This window comes from Gymnogyps californianus, unplaced genomic scaffold, assembly GCF_018139145.2.
Source record: "Gymnogyps californianus isolate 813 unplaced genomic scaffold, ASM1813914v2 HiC_scaffold_42, whole genome shotgun sequence".
In the NCBI taxonomy this organism is placed as follows: Eukaryota; Metazoa; Chordata; class Aves; order Accipitriformes; family Cathartidae; genus Gymnogyps; species Gymnogyps californianus.
In genome coordinates, this window is record NW_026114312.1 from 515,767 (window position 1) to 528,917 (window position 13,151).

Here is a 13,151-nt window from a genome sequence, read left to right on the forward strand (position 1 = left end):
CGGTCTTTCTGTCCTCATCCCTTTGGTGCACTTTGTCCCCGGTCCTGAGGACACCTGTACTTTGTTCAATTCCTTTTGAGCTCATTGCATCCGAGACTTCTTTGGTCTCTCTGGCCCTTCGGGATTCTCTCTAATCCCTGTGACGATGCCTCTTGTTCTGTCAGAACCTTTTCCAAAGCCATCTTTGTGCTCGCGAGCAGTCTTTTGTTTTCTGCCTTATAGTAGGTTTTATTTGGTAGCTGGTACCCCAAAGATGTCTATCGTCAGCTCAGATCTCCTCTGAGGTTTTTCAGAGAAGGCAATGGCCTTCATCTATTTTTATCACACATCTCCCGTGGTGGTTTTTGTTCTGTTTTGCAATTTGTTTTTGTTCTAGCTACTTAGGTGTTAATTAGGCTGCTTCATACAGTGTCTGATACTTCTTGTTTTTCCATGGTTTTTTGGTGTTTTCTGTCCTTTGGGACTCACCTAGTTCTCTTAAGGGAGTCATTCGGAGAGACCGTTGAGGTGACCCTGAATCATCGGCGATTTACAGTAAATAATTACTTTGCAACCGGAGATATTGTTGAGAAGGGAGTCTTACGTGACCTAATTCTGCTTTGTCATTCGGTCCTATCCAGAAGGCAGTTCTGGTAGAAGTTAGGTATGCATGGTCTTGCTAGAAATTAAGTGTAACCCCATAGCATTTTGGGTTTTTAATAGGAAACTAAAGCACATGATTTTTCATAATAATACCATTATTGTATTTAACGAAGTACTTTCTTACAGAGCTTAGTAGGACATCTATCTTTTTCCATCTAAAGATTAAGAAAAGTAATTTGAAATTGTTTAGTTACCTACCCAGTCACGTTGTTGATGCAGTGTAGATGTAGTTGCAGTAAAAGAGCAGTATTGTCATTTCCAGTAAGGGTCGCTTTCTCTGCTCGGCGCTTTGCACGCCGTGAACTGAAGGCAGATGAGAAAACTCCCTGCTGCTCCTCCGGCCGCCTTTATGCCTTCTGGTGGTTCCCCTCCCCTTTCCCAGGGGATTGTGGGAAGGGTGGTGGGGGCCGGGGTATATGAGCCACAGGCCCTGCTGTACGAGCTCTTCTGCTCCTGGGCTTCTTTGGTGGTGCTCTGCTGTTCCTTCAGTCTTTGCAGCTTTTGAGCTGGTAAGCTGTTTGGGCAGATGCATTTTGATGTTTAGAGAACCGGAGGTGTCTGTTTGAGGTAGGAACTTCAGGACTGGTCAAGGTTCAGCAGCATGTATAATGGAAAGTAACTTGTATGCAGCTGCTTTTGTTTCAGGTCAGTAATTTTGTTTTGAGTGTTCAGGGTGGCATGATGGTTTAATAGGATGCATTTTTTCTTTATTCTAGGTGCATTGCATCTTCCTGGAATTCCTGGCTTTATTCAAGATGGAACCTTGTTTTCTTCACCAGCTTTGCTGTATGCTGCGTAAGTTGCTGATATCATCTCTCTTAACAGGCTGATGTGAGATTATCTGGCAGGGGTTAGGGTGAGCATCTTGTCTGCATCTGTATATGAAGCTTTGGTATTTTTCGAGAAAGCGAGGGACATAAGGCGTAGTGTCTTTCAGGGTATGGCACGGCTCATTGCCGTTCCCGATCGCTGCAGAATGCTGTCTTGTCCCTAGAACCTTTGCAGCTTGTGGCAGGCCCTCAAACTGTAAATGTCAGGAGTTCACTTCTCTTTGTTTTGCAGGCACCCTGCGGACAGCCTTTGGAATTGGATGAGCGTTTGAGGAGAGCTGGGGTAGCGGCGAGGAGGAGCCGGGGCTGGTGACTTCTCACGAGCGCAACGGTAGTTTTCTGTCTCTTGGTATCTTAGGTGGCACGAGCGATGACGGCCGCAGTGTCCGACACTGGAATTCCTGCGGAGCAGGTGAGCGGAAGGCCATGTTGCTTTTGAGGAGGAGGGCGTTGTGGAAGAGGTCTGTGTCGACAGGATGCTTACTGCTGGCACTGGTTTGTGTTTGTTTTTTGGCAGGTGAAAGAGGAGCCTGGCATGCAGGTGTCCTGGTTCGCTGATGTGGTTTTTGTTGAGGATGGATTCAGACCGGCCCTCTGACAGCTAAGTTGAGGAGCAGGGATGGGGAGCGGGCCCGGCGGGGAGGGGACGAGGTTGGGAACTGCAGGGAGGGGTTTTGAAGTTAGCGTAGGGGAGAGGGCTGTCCAGGAACAGTTTTTGGGCGGGTTACTTTTCAGCACAAGACTAGTGTGTGCCGGGCAGGGCAGTTCCAGCTGTGTCTGTGTTGTTGTGTGTTGTGTAGTCTGTCTTCTGTGTCTTAGACTTTGGGTCTCGATGTCCTCGTTGCTCTTTCCTCAAGGAGCGCGGCATGCGCCTCGGGTGCCATCCTAGGGTCTCGAATGCCCGTACTCATCGGCCTAGTGCCATCGGGTGCTTCTTTCTTGCGTTGCAAGCTTAAAGCGTGGATAGGTTTGCTTCTCAGAGGCTTCCGGTCGGTCTTCTTTGCGGCATCGTTCTGGGCTGCGTCAGCAGCTCTGATCTTGAGCGGTCCGTTTTCGTGGATGTTTGGACTTTTCCCTGCATCCCTAGGTGTATAGGTTTTTAGCAAGGCTTCTTGTGCATGCTTCATCCCAGTTGCGGCCATATTTTTTGCCATGGGCCACATTTGACTCTTCTCGGGCCGCCATAGAATCTTCCTCATGGTAGTCTTCTTGCCGAACTATGTCTCTGGTCCAAGAGTCATTCTTAGAGCTTGTTTTTATGTGTCTGGGTCATGCCATTTGTCTTGTTTGTGTGCAGTGTTGGTCTGTGCGTGTTTGTGTCTGGGTTGGAGCTGCTCTGCCTGGGGGCATAGCAGTGATAGTCAGCAAAAGAATAACAATAAGATTCTAAGGCTAACATGTTGATAAGCTTAGACTTTGTAGGCAAAGGGGTGTACAGTCCATTTCAGAGCAAGGAGCCATATACGCAGCAGGCAAGGGGAGTTTTTCTGTAGCGCTATGCAGACGCATGGGGGATGACCAGATTTTTTTAATGGCAGGCTCTAGTGAGAATCTAGATGGTATACCTAAATGGAAACAAGACCTCTGGAATTGTTAAGCTATCGCTCTGCATCCGGGTGACTTGTTCGATATTGCTTTTGCAGATGCAGAGAGACGAGTGCCTAAAGGGCGGCGGAGGAGACGCGAGCAGAGCGCCGTGAGAAGGCGGGTCGGTGCGTGGTATCGGAGGAAGATGCGACCGTGGCTAGATGACTAGCTTATAGTTTTGGGTTTTTCATTTTGAAGGTGGGAAGCAGGACATCAGCACCGGAGCCGACTCGGGCAAGTGAGCCTTGCTAGCGGGCTGAAGTAGGAGTTACTTTTTTCAGGTGTTGTAGTGTTGGTGAAGTTGTAAGCATCTCTTGTTGTGTGCACCTTATAGGCGGTACCCGAGCCTGAACGTGCCGACCTGTAAACAGCGGAGGCAGGGCAGGCGAGCGGTCGAGGTAAAGGAGCGGGAGATGGGAATCAGTATGGGCAGGCTGCGGTTTTGGGCAGTATCTCAGGACGTGCGTTTTTGTTCTTGTGGTTTTTTTTCAGGTGCCGCAAGCAGGCTTGGAAGGGCGAAGCCGCATGCCAATGCAAGCGCAACGGTAGCTTTCTGTTAGGTATCTTCGGCGGCAGAAGCGATGACGGCTGCAGCGTCCGACACCGGAATTCCTGTGAAGCGGGTGAGCGGAAGGCCGTTGCTTTTGAGGAGGAGGGTTGTGGAAGAGGTCTGTGTCGACCGACACGATGCTTACTGCTGGTACTGGTGGCTTTTTTTTTTGGCAGGTGACAAAGAGGAACCTGGCAACTGCGGGAATGTTGGTTTGCTGATGTGGTTTTTGCTGAGGATGGATTCAGACCCCCGGCCCTCTGACAGCTAAGTTGAGGGAGCAGGGATGGGGAGCGGGCCCGGGGGAGGGACGAGGTTGGGAACTGCAGGGAGGGGTTTTGAAGTTAGCGTAGGGGAGAGGGCTGTCCAGGAACAGTTCCTTTTGGGCAGCTAAAGGAAGCAGGTTACTTTCGGTACGATGCTAGTGTGGGCAGGGCAGGGCAGTTCCAGCCTGTGTCTGTGTTGTTGTGGTGTCTGTGTAGTCTGTCTTCTGTGTCTTAGACCTTTCGGGTCTCGATGTCCTCGTTGCTCTTTTCACTCAAGGAGCGCGGCATGCGCCTCGGGTGCCATCCCTAGGGTCTCGAATGCCGTACTCATCGGCCTAGTGCCATCGGGTGCTTCTTTTCTTGCGTTGCAAGCTTAAAGCGCGGATCGTCTTTGGAAGCTTCTGGTCGGTCCTCTCTTTGCGGCATCGTTCCGGGCTGTGTCAGCAGCTCTGTTCTCTAGCCATCCATTGTCACGGACTGGGACGACTTCCCTGCGTCCTCACGTTCTTAGGTCTTGAAGCCAGGCTGCTTGCGCATCCATCATCTCTGTTTTGCCAGTAACTTCTTTTAACGGGCCGTTATGTTCATCTTTTTCTGGGCCTGCCATAGAGTCTCCTCGCCTCACTGTTGCACCCCTGTAGGTCTTTGTGCCAACAGAGTTTCCTGTCTGGGAGTCATTCTTCTTGCTGAGAGTTTTCTCTCGTCTTTGAATCGCATTGTTTGTAGCGTTCTGCGTAGTGTCGGTGGTGTGGTGTTTGGCTCGGAGCTGCTCTGCCCAGGGGTGTGGAGTCAGGGGTAGGTGGAATAGCGAAAAGAGTCTACGGTTAATATGTTGATATGCCTCAACCATGTAGGCAAGGCTTGTACAGTCATCTCGGATGGAGTAGCTGCGGCAGACTGCGTGGACAGTCATTTCAGTAGCGTTTTATGGAGACGATTGGAGCCTTCTGGGAGGGGCTGTTCAGCGGTAGGGAAGCAGACTGAATCTCAAAGGTGTGAAGGCTGGTATGTGTGGGGCTTAAAGTTTGGTCTGGTTTTTTTTTTTTTTAATGGCAAGCTGTAGCTGGACTCTAGATGGTATTCCTAAATAGAAACAAGACCTCTGGAACTGTTAAGCTACTGATTGGCATCTGGGTGACTTGTTTAATAATTTTTTTTCAGATGCAGAGGGACAAGATACGCACCAAAGAGCGATGGAGGAGAGTTGAGCGCCGTGACAAGGTAGGTCGGCATGTGGTGTTGGAGGGAAGGTGGACGTGGCTATATGACTACATTATGGTGCGTGGTCTTTGTTGGTGTGGGGTGTTTTTTTTTTTTTTTTGAAGGTGTGAAGCGATGAGCAAAGCAGGATATCGGCACCGGAGCCGACTCGGGCAAGGTGAGCAATGTCTAGTGGGCTGCAGTAGCGGTTGTTTTTTCAGGTGTCATAGTGTTGGTGAAGTTGTAAGCATTGTTTGTTTGTGTTTCACAGGTGGGACCCGAGCCTCAACGTGGCCGCCCAAAGCGACGGAGGCCAGGCGGGCGAGCGGCCCAGGTATAGGAGAGGGTAAGAGGAGTTGCTGCGGCCAGGCTGTGGTTTCAGGCAGTATCTCAGCATGTGCATTTTATTTTTTTTTTCAGGTGCCGTACGCAGCCTCAGAGGGGCGAGCCGCGTGCTGATGAGCAGTCTAAGGTGAGGCGGTTGTGGGCCGGGTCAGTGTCTAGTAGCAAGTATTGTATGGCAGCTCAGTTAAGCGTTTCTTCTGGTTTTCAGGCACCGTGCGGGCTGCCTTTGGAATTGGATGTGCAGTTGAGGTGAGCTGGGGTAGGAGCGAGGAGGAGCGCGGGGCCGGTGACTTCTCTCAAGCGCAACAGTAACTCTTTTTTTTTTTTCTCGGTCTCTTGTGCCACAAGCGACGGTGGCCGTGGCGTACGACTCTGGAACGAGCAGGTGAGCGGAATGCCACGCACATTTGAGGAGGGGGGTGTTGTGGAGAGGCCGGCATTGATCGATGTGATGCTTACTGCTGGCACTATTTGGTTTTTTATTGCAGATGAAGAAGAGGAACACGGTGACTGTAGGAACCTCCCAGTTAGCTGACATGGGTGTGGCTTTTTTTGTCGAGGATGGATTCAGACCCCCGGCCCTCTGACAGCTAAGTTGAGGGAGCAGGGATGGGGAGCGGGCCCGGGGGGAGGGGACGAGGTTGGGAACTGCAGGGAGGGGTTTTGAAGTTAGCGTAGGGGAGAGGGCTGTCCAGGAACAGTTCCTTTTGGGCAGCTAAAGGAAGCAGGTTACTTCTCGGTACGATGCTAGTGTGGGCAGGGCAGGGCAGGGCAGTTCCAGCCTGTGTCTGTGTTGTTGTGGTGTCTGTGTAGTCTGTCTTCTGTGTCTTAGACTTCCTCGGGTCTCGATGTCCTCGTTGCTCTTTTCACTCAAGGAGCGCGGCATGCGCCTCGGGTGCCATCCCTAGGGTCTCGAATGCCCGTACTCATCGGCCTAGTGCCAATCGGTGCTTCTTTTCTTGCGTTGCAAGCTTAAAGCGTGGATAGGTCTTGCTTCTCAGAGGCTTCCGGTCGGTCCTCTCTTTGCGGCATCGTTCTGGGCTGCGTCAGCAGCTCTGATCTTGAGCGGTCCGTTTTCGTGGATACCTGTTCTGGGACTTCTTCCCTGCATTACATTCTTACGGTCATCCCTACGTTCTTAGGCTCCTTGCACGTTCTCATCCCTGTTGCAGCCATGTCTTTTTGTCACGGGCCACAGTGCTCGATCTTCTCGGGCTGCCATAGAGCCTTCTTCATGGGCCCTTGGTCTTCTCACCCGATGATGTCTCTTGTCCCAGAGTCATTCTTTGAGAGCTTTTTTTATGTGTCTGGGTCATGTCATTTGTCTTGTGTGCAGCGTTGGTCTGTGCACGTTTGTGTCTGGGTTGGAGCCGCTCTGCCTGCGGGCATAGCGGTGGTAGCCAGCAAAAGAGTAACAACAAGATTCTAAGGCTAATGTGTTGATAAGCCTAGACTTTGTAGGCAAAGAGCGTACAGTCCATTTCAGAGCAAACAGCCAGGTAGGCAGCAGGCGAGGAGAGTATTCCTGTAGCGCTATGCAGAGACCCGGGGCACGACCAGATTTTTTTTATTGGCAGGCTGCTGTTGGATGCCAGATGGTATTCCTAAATGGCATCAAGACCTCTGGAATCGTTAAGCTATCATTCAGCATCCAGGTGACTTGTTTAATAATTTTTTTCAGATGCAGAGGGACAAGATACGCACCAAACAGCGACGGAAGAGGTAAGCGGAGCGACGTAAGAAGGTGGGTCGGTGAGTGTTGTCGGAGGGAAGATGTGACCGGTGGCTAGATGACTAGCTTATAGGTTTTGAGTTTTTTATTTTGAAGGTGGGAAGCAGGATATTGGCATTAGAGCTCTCTCGGGCAAGGTGATCCCTGTCTAGCGGCTGAAGCAGCAGTTACTTTTCAGGTGTCGTAGTGTTGGTGAAGTTAGAAGCGTCCCTTGTTGTTTGTCTCTTATAGGTGGTACCCGAGCCTCGACGTGGCAACCTGTAAACAGCAGAGGCAGGGTCAGCGAGCGGCCGAGGTAAAGGAGCGGGAGATGGGAATAGGTGTGGTCAGGCCGTGGTTTTGGGCAGTATCTCAGCATGTGCCTTTGCTTTGGTTTTTTTTCAGATGCTGCAAGCAGGCTCGGAGGGGCGAAGCCGCATGCTGACGAGCGGTCTGAGAAGGTGAGGCTGTTGTCGGCCGGTCGGTGTCTAATAGCAAAGTGTTGTATGGCAACTCCGTTAAGCATTTCTCTTTGGTCTTGCAGGTACCCTGAGGGCAGCCTTTGGAATTGGATGAGCATTTGAGGTGAGCTGGGGTAGTGGCGAGGAGGAGCACGGGGCCGGTGACCTCTCGCGAGCGCAACGGTAGCTTTCTGTCTTTTGGTATCTTAGGTGGCACGAGCAATGATGGCCGCAGCGTCCGACACTGGAATTCCTGTGGAGCGGGTGAGCGGAAAGCCACGTTGCTTTTGAGGAGGAGGGCGTTGTGGAAGAGGTCTGTGTCGACCGACACGATGCTTACTGCTGGTACTGGTGGCTTTTTTTTTGGCAGGTGACAAAGAGGAACCTGGCAACTGCGGGAATATGTTGGTTTGCTGATGTGGTTTTTGCTGAGGATGGATTCAGACCCCCGGCCCTCTGACAGCTAAGTTGAGGGAGCAGGGATGGGGAGCGGGCCCGGGGGAGGGGACGAGGTTGGGAACTGCAGGGAGGGGTTTTGAAGTTAGCGTAGGGGAGAGGGTGTCCAGGAACAGTCCCCTTTGGGCCTGTAAGGGAGCGGGTTACTCTTCAGCATGACGCTATCTTGTGCCGGGCAGGGCAGTTCCAGCCTGTGTCTGTGTTGTTGTGGTCTGTGTAGTCTGTCTTCTGTGTCTTAGACCTTCCTCAGGTCTCAATGTCCTCTTTTCACTCAAGGAGCGCGGCATGCGCTCGGGTGCCATCCCTAGGGTCTCGAATGCCCGTACTCATTGGCATAGTGCCAATCGGGCCGCTTTTTTGCGTAACAAATGTAAAGTGTGGATCGGTCTTGCTTCTCGGCAGCTTCCGGTCGGTCCTCTTCTGCTCTCTTGTTCCAGGCTGTGTCAGCAGCTCTGTTCTCTAGCCATCCGCTTTCACGGACCGGGGCTTCTTCCCTGCGTCCTCACGTTCTTAGGTCTTGAAGCCGGGCTTCTTGCGCATCCATCATCTTAGTTTTGACAGCAACTTCTTGTAACGGGCCATCACGTTAGACTCTTTTTCTGGGGCTGCCGTAGAGCCTCCCTGCCTCACCGTTGAAGCCTTGCAGGTCTCCTTGACTGACAGCATCTCCCGTCTGGGAGTTGTTCTTTGCTGAGAGTTTTCTCTCATCTTTGAGTTGCGTTGTTTGTGGTGTCGGTCTGTGCATGTGTGTGTTTTGGCTTGGAGCTGCTCTGCCTGGGGTGTGGAGTCAGGGGTAGGTGGAATGGGAAAAAGAGTCTATATTGGAATTGGATGAGCATTTGAGGTGAGCTGGGTATTAGCAAGGAGGATCACGGGGCCGGTGACTTCTCAAGCACAATTGTACGTTGTGTGTCTTAGTATCTTAGTAGCCAAAAGCTACGATGAGGGTAAGGGGAATGCTACGGCCCTTTTGAGGAGGGAGGTGTTGTGGAAGAGGTCGGCGTTGACTGGTGCGATGCTGTCAGCACTGTTTTGTCTTTTGGTTTTATTGCAGATGATGAAGAGCTTGGCAACTGTAGGAACATGCTGGCTAGCTGATGTGACTTTTTTGTCGAGGATGGATTCAGACCCCTGGCCCTCTGAAAGCTAAGTTGAGGGAGCAGGGATGGGGAGCGGGCCCCAGGGGAGGGGACGAGGTCGGGAATGCAGGAGGGGTTTTGAAGTTAGCGTAGGGGAGAGGGCCGTCCAGGAACTCTTCAGCACAAGACTAGGGTGGGCAGGGCAGTTCCAGCCTGTCTCTGTGTTGTGTAGTTTGTGTAGTCTGTCTTCTGTGTCTTATACCATACCTTTATCAGGTCTTAACGTCTTTGTAGCTCTTTGATCGGCAGGCACCTCGGTAGCCTTCCGAGAGTCCGAGCGCATCGCCTCATTGGCATAGCACCCATCGAGCCTTCTTGTCTTGCAATTGTAGCTTAAAGCGTGGATCGGTCTGGCACGCGTCGCGCCGTAGATGTTTTGAGCGGTCATCTCTCGAGGTGGTGAGCTAGGTGGCGCTTGTGGCGCGCTGCTCTTGAGAATTCTGTTTGTACAGAGTTGTCTTCTAGGGTTTCGTTCCCATGTTCTTAACGGTCTTAGGTCTTAAAGCCTGGCTTCTTATGCATCCATCATTCTGGCTTTGATGGTAGCTTTCTCTCGCAGGCCGCAGCGGTCACCTCTCTTTCTCGAGGCCGCTATAAAGCATCTGCGCCATCGTGGCACCGTAGGGCTTCTCTGTCGGCCACATCTTCCCTACGGCAGTCGGTCTTCTCTCGCGGTCGTCTCGTGTCTCACGGTCGTTATTGTGGCGTCTGTGTGCGGTGTCGGTCTGCGTCGGGGTTGGAGCTGCCCTGCCCAGGGGTGTAGCAATGCGGTGTAGCAAGGCACGGTGTTGTGATAATATGTTGATCTGCTCAAATTGTTTTGACAAAGACCGTACGGTTCATCTCTGGGCCAGTAGCTGTAGACAGCTGCACAGAGTTATTTTCATTGCGTTTTGCAGGTGCCGGAGGTCAGACTCTGGCCTTCTGGGAGCGGCAGTTTGCGCGGCGGTCGAGCGGGTTGAATCTTGAATGTGCCTTAGCTTGTATATGTGGGGCTCAATATCTGGGGTTTGGTTTTTCCTTTTTTTTTTCCCGGGTGTAGTTAGAAGGCACACGCAAAAAGAAGACGGACCTTTTGTCTCGCCAAGCTATCGGTCAGCATCCGGGTGACTCGCTTTACACGGTTTGTTTGGGTTTTTCCGATGCGGAGCGACGAGCCGCGTGCCGAAGGACGACGGAAGAGGCGAGCAGAGCGCCGGGTGAAGGCGGGCCGGCGTCTGATGTCGGAGGATCGGCACAACTGTCGGCGGTTCTGACTGGCTTATGCTTTTTCAGTTTATGCTTTTCTAGATGCAAATCGATGTATGAAGCGGGATATCCGCACCAGCGGACTTTGGCAAGGTGAGCGATGACCGGTGTGCTGAAGTAGCGCTTCTTTGTGGTGTCGTATTATTGATGTAGCTAAAATCATACTTTGTTTCAGATTTACAGAGGGCGGGCAGGGCTCGGCACAGAGGACCGAAGAATCTGACTCTGAGCGGCCGAGGTAAAGGAGCGGGAGAGAGGAAGCGCCGTGAGCGGGCGGAGGATTTGGCGATATGTCAGCATGTACTTTTTTCTCTTTTTTTGGCAGGGCCGTGCTCCTTTGCAGAGGGGCGAAGCTGCACAGCCACAAGCGGTTCGAGAAAAGGCGAGAGACTCGTTAAGCGGTCTGCTCCGGCTCAAATTTCCGAGGAGCTCACGGTAACTCGGCCGAGTGTTTGTCTTTGGTTTTGCCGGTGCCGCGAAGGCTTTCCTCAAACGGCTGAGGATTTGAGGCGAGTCGGCGGAGGAGAGAGGAGCGGCAGGGTGGGAACCGCAGAGCGGGTTATCGCTTCCGATTACGACGGGCGCTTTATCTCTCTGGTTTTCTGGCTTCCACGGGAGATGCTGGCCGCAACAACTGATTTTTTGGGAGCGGCGTGGCACTTGCGGGGAGGGTGTCGTCGCGGTAGAGGTCGGTGCCGGCCGGCGTGTCGGTGACTGGCGGCGTCTGTGTTGCGGGTGATGAAGAGGAATCCGGTGAATGCGGGAGCATCCCGGTTAGACGATGTGCTCCTGATGAGGATGGATTCTGGATCCCGTCCTCTGAAAGGTAAGTCAAGGGGCAAAAGCGGCGGGTGGGGGGGGGCAGAAGGAGGTTTAATGTCAGGGTTGCAGAGAGGGCTATTTAGGCTCCGTTAAGTCTGGGGGCGGATAGCGGGCCCGGGGTCCGTTCTGCAGGATGCGAACGTTCCGGCCCTGTCCTAGCGTCATTTGCGTCGTGCGTGTTCCGTCTCATACGGTGCTTTTTGCAGGTCTCTATGTTCTGGCCCACGGCCTCTGCACTCGTCACGCACCTCGGTAGGCGTCTGTAGGGTCTCTAATGCCTTGTCGGTTTCGCATAGGGCCTGTCGAGCGCTTCGGGTCTCGTGAAGGGAGCCTCGAGGGTGTTTTGCATCATGGATGTTGCCGGACGGTCGCCTTTGCGGAGGCGATCCGGGCCGGAACGACAGCTCTGCTCTTTGAAAGTTGTGTTTCTGTGGAGATCCCCTACAGCATTTCATCCCTGTGTCCTTACGGGCTTAGGTCTTAAAGCCTGACTTGTCACACATCCGTTGTTCTGGGTTTGTATTGCATTGCAACGCTCTACCGGTTTTGACTGCCATCTGAGACCGCCTCGCTTTTGCAGCGCTTTGTGTCGTATTGCATGTATCGCTCCGTCTTTGGTTTTGTATCGCATTGCTCTGTACTTGTATCAGCTGAGACCTGAGACTGCCTTGCATTGTACAACCCCGTATCGTGTTTTGTCTCATTGCAGCGCTCTGTATTTGTATCGACTGCCGTCTGGGACATCTTGTGTTGTGTTGCTCTCTATTTGAATTTGTACCGCATTGTTTGGCTCTGTATCGGTTTTGTATTGTATTGCTCTATATTTGAAATTGTACTGCCATTTGAGACTGTCTTGCATTGTATGGCCCTGTATAGCATCTTGTCTCACGTTGCAGCGCTCCGTATTTGTATCGACCGCCGTTTGAACCGTCTTGCATTGTATCGCTCTGTATTTGGTTTTGTGTTGCATTGTATCGCTCTGTATTTGGTTTTGCGTTGCATTGTACGGCCCTGTATTGTGGGTTCGCATTGCAGCGCTCCGTATTTGTATCGACCGCCGTTTGAGACCGTCTTGCATTGTATCGCTCTGTATTTGGTTTTGTGTTGCATTGTACGGCCCTGTATTGTGGGTTTCGCGTTGCAGCGCTCCGTATTTGTATCGACCGCCGTTTGAGACCGTCTTGCGTTGTATCGCTCTGTATTTGGTTTTGTGTTGCATTGTACGGCCTGTATTGTGGGTTTTGCGTTGCAGCGCTCCGTATTTGTATCGACCGCCGTTTGAGACCGTCTTGCGTTGTATCGCTCTGTATTTGGTTTTGTGTTGCATTGTACGGCCCTGTATTGTGGGTTTGCGTTGCAGCGCTCCGTATTTGTATCGACCGCCGTTGAGACCGTCTTGCGTTGTATCGCTCTGTATTTGGTTTTGTTGCATTGTACGGCCCTGTATTGTGGGTTTTGCGTTGCAGCGCTCGTATTTGTGACCGCCGTTTGAGACCGTCTTGCGTTGTATCGCTCTGTATTTGGTTTTGTTGCATTGTACGGCCCTGTATTGTGGGTTTTGCATTGCAGCGCTCCGTATTTGTATCGAGCCGTTTGAGACCGTCTTGCATTGTATCGCTCTGTATTTGGTTTTGTGTTGCATTGTACGGCCCTGTATTGTGGGTTTTGCGTTGCAGCGCTCCGTATTTGTATCGACCGCGTTTGAGCGTCTTGCATTGTATCGCTCTGTATTTTTTGTATTGCATTGTATCGCTCTGTATTTGGTTTTGTTTGCATTGTACGGCCCTGTATTGTGGTTGCGTTGCAGCGCTCCGTATTTGTATTGACCGCCGTTTGAGACTGTGTTGCATTGTATTGCTCTGTATTTGGTTTTGTGTGCATTGGTACGGCCCTG

At 51.9% G+C, this 13,151-nt stretch overlaps 2 long non-coding RNA genes across 3 annotated transcripts in view; one reads left to right on the top strand and one right to left on the bottom strand.

Moving 5' to 3' along the window:
• Window positions 1-13,151, bottom strand: part of LOC127028771 (uncharacterized) — a 68,250-nt gene that overhangs the window by 26,408 nt on the left and 28,691 nt on the right. The window lies entirely within an intron of this gene.
• On the top strand, window positions 7,123-7,592 carry LOC127028779 (uncharacterized). The gene is made up of 3 exons (XR_007768072.1): window positions 7,123-7,142; window positions 7,384-7,447; window positions 7,537-7,592. It is a non-coding gene; the product is annotated as an uncharacterized LOC127028779 (long non-coding RNA).